We start from the raw sequence: 9,122 nt of genomic DNA, 5'->3' as shown, positions 1-9,122 counted from the left end.
TGATGAAGGAAGAAGTTCAAGCTGCTTTGAAGGAAATAGCAAAAAATAAAGCCCCAGGAATAGATGGTATACCAGATAACAGATGTTGCCCTGGATGTGCTCACCAAGTTGTGCCAAGAAATCTGGAGAACAACCACTTGGCCAACTGACTGGAAGAGGCCACACACGAGAGTTAAGTAAAAAGGGTAAGGACCCTTGTAAAGACATGGGTGAATTTAAATTTTACGGCATGTTGTCAGTAGAAAAGCGGAACAGGAGAGCTCTTTGTGTTTTGTTATTGATTGTAAAATCAACTTGTCATTAAAAATCTTTACATTAATAAGGTTGAAACTAATTTAATAAGCATTGACATCTTTCAGTCTTAAGCATTCTAATCCATGAATGTAGTATGTTCCCTTCATTTATTCAAGTACTTTTTGTTTTGTGCTTTTCCATGCTGTTACAATTTCCTTATTACTAGTATGTAGAAAATACTTGATTATAAATCCTGAGCTTGTTTCTGGAGGTTGTGATTTAAATAATTCTGAAAGCTCTAGATTCACTTGAGTTTATTTAGACCAAAAAGTTACCTACTAATGAGAGATCATTTTCTTTCTTTCCAATTATTAGCCTTTTATAATTTTACTCTGCTTTATTGCACTGGCTACAACTATATTTTGAACAGAAATACAGAGGTAATAGCATCCATTCTTATTTACTTTTTCTGACAACATAAAGTCAATAATGTTCCATTAGGTATTATGCTGTAGTTTCTTAAGGTGGAAATTTAGATTATGGATTTGAGATTTTAAAAAAATCCAAGTAATGACTTTAACTACATCCTACAAATTGTGATACATTTCATTCACTTAAAAGTACTTTAAACTTTCTTTGTAAAGTCCATGGCTCATTTAGAACTTTGTTAATGTTAAAATTTATATTTATGTTTAGTTTTGGGACTGAGTGTACACACACACACACTGATTCTGTCATACCATATATGTCTCAAATATATAAAAACATGATTATCTTTTGCTACCAAGGAATAGTCAAACATCTTACATTATATAACTGAGAAATTCCAATATAACTTTAAACTTGATCAGTTTTTAGTTCATTAATTATAAAGTTTTCTATGTGTGTACAGGGAGCTCTGGGCAAATGATGAGGAGTTGTGCTGCCAGCCCAAAGGCATTCGGTTCAAATATACCAGCTCCTCAGTAGGAGGATGGACAATCTCTTTCCATGGGATTTACAGACTCTGAAGACCCACTGGCGGACCAGCTGTGAGTTGGTTCTGACTCTCATCAACAAAGTATATTGTTGCATAGGGGGCTTTGGCAGTTTGTAGGTATTTGTGCTGCTTACCTAAAGGCAATACCTTTCAAATGGTTTCAATCCACCAGTGGCTCCTTGGGAGATAAATGGGCAGTTTCTTCATGTGTGATTTACATGCTTTGAAAGCCTTCTGCAGGGTCATCTTTGTCAACTCTGCCTTGACGGCAGGGAGTTTTGGGGTTTTTAATGCATTCAGAAGTCTTGTGGGAAACAGAACAGTCAAATTCATAAGAATACATGTTTGGTTTTTATAAAAAAAGAGTAGAAGGGACTGGAAAAGTGCTATTTTAGAGAAGATTATGGAAGTTACATCACTTATGAAGTAACTTATGTAACTTCCTAGTATCCAAATAAGCAATTACGAGACAGTGCAATATTCGGGGGGCTCTGGTGGGTTACTGGTAAGGAACTGCACTGCCAACCCAAAACAAGTGGTTCCACCAGCTGTTCCACAGCAATCCATGGGCAATCTTTGCTGAAAAAGTCTTTACAATTCAGATTTATTGCCTCTGAAAACTTACTGGAGGAATAGCTATGGGTCAGTTCCAACCCAGTAAACAAAAACAAACAGAATATAGTGTTAAAGGGCAAATGCCAAATCATTTTATACCATATTCTGGGCATATCACTTAAAAGGGAGGCAAATACTAATCTTTCTTTGCTTATTAGAGATTAGCTATGTTTCCTCTCTATAATGTTGTCTCTGTTTATTCCTAGCCAATGGTTTGAGATGATCTTTGGGTTAGATGTGTGCTATCAGTTGCAACCGTCCCTTTCCAAGTAATAAAATATTATTTCCCCTGCCCACTAATTTTTATAAATAAATACTAGTATTGGTGGCAAACTCTTTAGCACTCCTTGAGGAATCACTAGCCATTGTTTTTAAAAAAATCAAGACTTCTGCACAACCATGTTTATTGCTGCTTTGTTCACAAAAGCAAAGAGTTGCAAACAACCCAGGTGCCCATTAACGAATGGATAGAGAAGCTGTGGTATATTCACAGAATGGAACATAACGCAGCACTGAAAAACAAAGAACTCATGAAATACTATACAAAACAGGTTGCCATGGAGGACATTATGCTGAGTGAAATATCTTAGTCACAAAAAGACAAATACTGCATATTACCACTGTTATAACAGAGGACTGAAATGGGGGTTGGGGCAAAACTAAGAAAAGGGGGAGATAAATAATGTACACAGCATTGAAAACAGATGAGAGAGATAACTGTATAAAAAGAAACAGACGAGGGAGAGAACTGTATACAAGGAATATATGATTATAACTAGAATGAGAAGAGCTCAGAATAAGAGCTGCATAGTAAAGGGGACTGGAGCTCTGTGTGTGTGTGTGTGTGTGTGTGTGAACTCTGTAACAGTGAAAGAGTCTTTTTTCCAAAGAAAAAAGCAAACTGGTGGGGGGGAGGGCAAAGAGGAAAATGTACAACAATGAATGGATGGGAATAAAAAAATAAAATCAGTACTTCTCATTAAGTTTGGTTGTGTTTTTTAATTACTTGGCTATATTGAGTTACATAAGCTTCTTTCCTAACTACTAGGGGTCAAATGTCTAACTCTTTGATATAGCTGATCCCTCCCACCCAATCTCAACTGTAAGACTCAAGTGATAACAGTGGCCTTCATACAACCCAAAAGCAAGTATTTTGAATTTACCTGTCCCTTGGGACAAAGATGGACACTCTCCTTCTGTGTCATCTAAAGCCTCTGTAAAGTCACTAAAGAGCATTAGCTCCAAGTCTGTTCCTACTGGTGGTTCCAGCAATGAGTGAGCAAGTTGTAGCCAAATATAAAAATTGTACAAATATGTGCCACCTGTTCAGTGATGTGTCAAAGGTTTATTTTCCAAAATGGCAATCCTAGCCAACTTTGACTTTAATTGAGTGGGAGGGAACTTAAATTATTGCTGTTGGTAGGTGTCATAGCGTCAACTGACTCACGGTAATCCTATAAACCTTGTCCTATCCTGTACCACCCTCATAACCCAAACCAGTCCTTCTCATCAAGGGTCTTCCTCTCCTGAGCTGTCCCTCCACCCTCCCAAGCATGATGTCCCTCTCCAAGGACTGATCCTGCCTTGCAACATGTCCAAAGTATGTCAGACGAAGCCCCAGAATCCTTGCCTCCAAGGAGCATCCTGTCTTCACCCTCTACAGGACGAACTTGTTCTCCTAGCAGTCCATGGTATATTCAGTACTCTTCTCCAGCACCACAGCTCAAAGGCATCAATTCTCCTTCTGTCATCCCTAGTCATTGTCTAGCTTTCTGGTGCATAGCAAGTAATTGCAAAGACTATGGCCTGGATCAAGTGCACCTTAGTCTCCAGATTGGCATCATTGCTCTTAAGTACTTTGGAGAGGTCTCTGACAGCAAACTTGCCCAATGCAATTCATCTTTTGATTTCCTGGTTGCTGGTACCAAGATTGTTGATTGCGGAGTCAAGAAAACTTAAGTTGTTAACAATCTCCATCTCTTCATCTATCATGATGATGCCAATTGGCCCAATGGTGAAAATCTTTGTTTTCTTGATGTTGAGCTTCAATCCCAACTGAAGCCTGTAGTCCTTGACTTTCTGCAGCAAGCACTTCAGGTCCTCCTGTTTCAGCAAGCAGGGTTGTGTCATCTGCATAATGTGGATTGTTGATGAGTCTTCCTCCAATCCTTATGCCACATTTCTCTTCATAGAACCCAGCCTCCTGGATAATGTTCTTCATATAGATTGAAAAGGCATGGAGATAGAACAGACCCCTGGCACACTCTTCCCAGTTTTGAACCATGACGTTTCCTTGTTCTGATGACTGCTTCCTGGTCCAAGTACAGGTTTTGCATAAGCACAATCAAGTGTCCTGGGATTCCCATTTTTCTGAGAGTCAAGCCATAGTTTGTTGTGATTCACACAGTCAAATAAATACCTTTGCACAGTCAATGAAACACAGACATTCCTCTGGTACTGCCTGCTTTCAGCCAAGATCCATCTAACATTAGTATAATATCCCTAGTATCTTGGCCTCTTCTAAACTTAGCCTGTACTTCAGGCAGTTCTCTGTTGATGTGCTGTTCCAGTTGTTTTTGGATAATTTTCTACAGAATCTTGCTTGCATCAGATATCAGTGATATTGTTCAATAATTTCCGCACTCTGCCGGGTCCCCTTTCTTTGGAATGAGAACACATATAGATCTCTTCCAGTCAGTCGGCCAGGTGGTGTCTTCCAGATTTCTTGGCACAACTTGAGCTCATTCAGGGCAGCATCTGTTGAAATATGTCAATTGGTATGCCATCAATTCCTGGGGCCTTGTCTCTTGCCAATTATTTCGGGTCAGCCTGAACTTCTTCCTTCACCACAGGCTCTTGTTCATATGTTATTTCATGAAATTCTTCTGTGTCCACCAATTCCTTTTGGTACAATGACTCTGTATACTCTTTCCATCTTCTTTTAATGCTTCCTGGATCATTTAATATTCTTTGGACAAATTGAAACCATGCAGAGTTCCCTTGCTATGCTTGAACAACAGCTGCTTGTTCAAAGTATAGGTTTCACACGAGCACAATTAAGTGTCCTAGGATTCCCATTCTTCTCAATGTTAGCCATTGTTTGTTATGATCCACACAAAACCTTTGCATAGTCAAAACACAAATAGACATTATTCTGGTATTCTCTACTTTCAGCCAAGATCCATTTGACATTAGTAATGATATCCATGGTGTCATGGTCTCTTCTAAATTCAGCTTGAATCTCTGACAGTTCTCTGTTAATGAACTTTTCCAGCAGTTTTTAGGTGATATTTAGCCAGATTTTACTTGCATGTGATGTTAATAATTTCCACATTTTGCTGGATTACCTTTCTTGGGAATAGGAATAAATGTCTCTTCCAGTCAGCTGGCCAAATTTCTTGGCATAGACTAGTGTGCACATCCAGAGCTGCATCTGTAAAATCATTATGGAAATGGTCAGTTTTCTCCATCTCGTCAAATTAAGTGGATTTAGCAGTGAAGATGTGAATCTCACTATCACCAAAGTGGGGAGTGCAGTTCTTTGGGGTCAGATATTCCTGCACAAATCAGACCAGGATCTATACAATGCAGCACAAACCTCAGCAGAAAACTAGAGCCTGACATGAGACAGAGCTGATTTGGGATTCCTGCCTCATGGAGCCAAAGCCAGAGCCAGGGGCCTTCGCTCAAGCTTGCTGGAGGAATGGTATACAATTACACTTCAGAAACTGGACTGAGGGACTGTACATTTGAGAAGCTGTCTGAACAAAGGAATTCTATCTTGTGGCTAACCTGAACTGGTTAACTTCCATAATAACCACCATTAACTGTGAGTGTAGTTCTGTAAGATCTGTGTGGTCACTGCAATAGATTTTAGATTTGGTAAAGCAGGCAGATTGGTGCTGGAATTATATAAGCTGGTGCTGGAACATGCAAGATCTACTTACAGGAATTGATTTAGTACTGTGGATGTTGTTGATTGAGACAGTTCCCCTTTGAGGAGTTAGTAAAAGTTATACTTGGACATCTCCACACTGTCTACACTCTCGCTTTCTTAGTCTCTAGGGGATTGTACTGTTAACTCAAAAGCCTCACCTGAGGAGCTACTGGCAGTTCAACTCCACCAGTGGCTCCTCAGGAGAAACATGGAGAGTTTCCTGTCCTGCAATTTACAGTGGTGGAAAACCAAGAGAGGGTCAGTTATGAGTAGGTTCTTGAATCAATGGCAGTGGTAGATACATCAAATTAAGGAGCCCTGGAAATATACTGCATAATATATTAGGATGCTAATCAAGAGGTTGACAGTTTGACTCTACCAACTGCTCTAAAGGAGAAAGATAGGCAGTCTCTTGTGAAAATGTATAGCCTTGGAAAACTTGATTTGGGGTGGGGGGAGGTAACTATGATTTGGAATTGATTAAAAAACAGCAAGACACATCAAATATTGGTACAAGACATAAGCCTGGAAAAAAAAAAGATTTTCCTTTTGCTTTGTATAGAACAGAGTGAAGAAAATTAAGGAAACAAGATAGTGTTGAAATGAAATACACTTAAATATGTTTAAACTTTACTTATCATGTTTCAACATGGTATATATACACCCTATTTGACTTCAGTTTGGGAGAGCTTGTCTGAAATGATAAGATTTTGAAGGATATCAGATTTACCACAGCTAGAAAGAAAAAGAACTATATTCCTGAGGAGCCACACAGTGGTGCAATTAGTAAATGCCTGGCTACTAACTGAAAGGCTGGAGACTTTAATCTGTCCAGAGGCACCTTGGCAAAAAGCCTGGAGAACTACTTTTGAAAAAATGCTAGGGAGCCCAGTTCTACTCTGATGCCCATGAGGGTACTGAGATTCAGAAGTGACTAGAGGACAATTTGTTTTTCTGTCCTGAAATTCAAGGAGGAGAGAGGGAGGCTCAACATTATGAAAAAGTAGTGTACTAAGTATAACACATTTTCCACTCCTTGTTGTGGAGGCATAACCTATTGTATGTTTGTTTGGGTTTTTTTTTTTTTAAGAAAACATCATCTTTATTTTAGAAATGTTGCTACTACCTAAGCAGTTACATCTGTAATTAATTGCAATGTTATGTATAGATAGTAAAACTAATCAATCATTAGATAATCTTTTAACTATATTATGAAAAATGCACCTATTGTATGTTTTTTGCAATAAGCAGTTTCCACATTTATCATATCTCCAACCACTTTCTTAGCTAAAATAGGTATATATACAGTGAGGGCAGAGTGAGTTATTGAGGGCCAAAAGGAAATATGAAAAGTACAAGGCACATGATGTGAGGAGATACATCAATTTGTTAAGGAATGTAAAAAAGGGAATCATGTTTTTCCTGCTTAAAGAGATAAATTGTTTTTTTTTGTTGTTGTTGAATGCCTTCAATTCAAGCATGACTCATAGTGACCCTATGAAGAAAATGCCTGAAGCCCCTCTACAACTATCAACATTTATCAAAGTTCATAGTTTCTGGAGGCATGTTGTTTAGGAAGTAGATGCACTCCTGCTTCCAAACCTATCATAGTATGTTACTGTTATGTGCTATTGAGTCGCCTGTGATGTATAGTGACCCCCTATGTATAGCAGCTCTGAACCCTTCCCTGTCCTGAGTTAGTACTAAAAAAAAGGTTAAAAAAGGTGAGCAAAATGTATGTATGACATTGTTTTCACTCCACTGATTTTAGGAACCAGAGCTACCTGATATTCATGCAGCATATTAATTGTTTAAGAGAAATGAATGCTTTTCAGTGAGGTAATATATCTGAATAACATTTACTGTTTCTCTTTTTTGCAGAATATAAACGTAAGAGTATTGTAAAAAATATTTAGAAGTCTTTATTTTTTTTTTTATTATTTTTGTGTGAGTGTACCGTCAAATCAGATCTGACTGGTACAGGAGGAGATTGTCCCTCCTTCCCCGGCTAGTGGATACGAACCGTGTGACTCTGGGATTGTAGTTGCAGGTCCTTGCCACTAGGCCACCAGAGCTCCGCTAGCAGTCTTTATAATACAGGGTTTGGGTTGGAAACATAAGTGTCCATAATTTAACAGGCATCTTTTCTGTGAACCCGTTGGTGGATGTGCAGGTTGGAGCTCTGGCTGAAGCCCTTTCCACACTTGCTACACTCATAGGGCTTCTCTCCAGTATGGACTCTTTGATGAATCAGGAGTTTCGAACTCTGGCTAAATCCTTTGCCACACTTGCCGCAACGGTAGGGCTTTTCTCCAGTGTGGACTCGGAGATGGATTCGCAGATCTGAACTCTGACTGAAAGCCTTCCCACACTCATAGCACTGATAAGGTTTCTCTCCAGTGTGTATGCAACGATGAATATGGAGGTTTGAACTCTGACTGAAGCCCTTGCCACAGTCTCCACATTTGTAGGGCCTTTCTCCCGTGTGGACTCGCTGGTGGATATGCAGGTTAGAGCGCTGACTAAAGCTCATACCACACTCTCCACACTCATAGGGCTTTTCTCCAGTGTGTACTCGCTGATGGATATGCAGTTTGGAGCTTTGACTAAAACCCTTTCCACACTTATCACATTTATAAGGTTTCTCACCCGAGTGTACTGCATGATGAATGAGCAGACTTGAGCTTCTTGTGAATCCCTTCCCACATTTGTCACACTTATAAGGTTTCTCATCCGTATGAGCTACTTGATGAATGAGGAGACTTGAGCTCCTTGTGAAGTCTTTCCTACAATGCTCACATTTATGGGGTTTTTCTTCTGTGTGCTCTCTCTGATACAGGAGTTCTGAACTCTGACTAAAGTCCTCATCATACTGAACACATTTATGCAGCTTCTCTTCTGAGTGCATTCTTGCATATGGATGAACATTTGGGCTTTTCTTCAGTAATTTCCCACGGTCAATATAGTTCTAAGGCTTCTTATTTGTATGAGCTTTCTGGTGACTATATCTGACAACCTGTGATTTACAACTAAATGTCCTTGTGATTATAATCAAAAGATCCAAAGGTTCTATCAACTGGCTATTCTGGCAAACTGCCTTACCACTGAACAATGGAGGGGCCTGTTCAGTTACACCTGACTGAAATTTAACTTGAAGGTTCTCTGAACAATGGTCCATGGGAGGACTTTCCCCCCACATCACTTTTTTTTCGGTGTTTTCTTGAGAATCTTGTGACTCATTATTAATATTTCTACAGGAGTCCTTTGTGAGCATTTGGCTTGAGATTTTTTAAATTTTATTTATTTATTTTTTTTACTTTATTATTTTTGCGTGAGTGTACCGTCAAATCAGATCTG

At 39.1% G+C, this 9,122-nt stretch overlaps 1 pseudogene; it reads right to left on the bottom strand.

Annotated features, from left to right (window-relative positions):
• Positions 1-7,896: 7,896 nt before the first annotated feature.
• Positions 7,897-9,039, bottom strand: LOC102850440 (annotated as a pseudogene).
• Between the last annotated feature and the right edge of the window lie 83 nt (positions 9,040-9,122).

The sequence above is a fragment of the Elephantulus edwardii genome, unplaced genomic scaffold, assembly GCF_000299155.1.
Source record: "Elephantulus edwardii isolate Elephantulus edwardi_28Jun2011 unplaced genomic scaffold, EleEdw1.0 scaffold00387, whole genome shotgun sequence".
NCBI lineage: Eukaryota > Metazoa > Chordata > Mammalia > Macroscelidea > Macroscelididae > Elephantulus > Elephantulus edwardii.
This window is presented reverse-complemented; position numbering and strand designations above follow the sequence as displayed.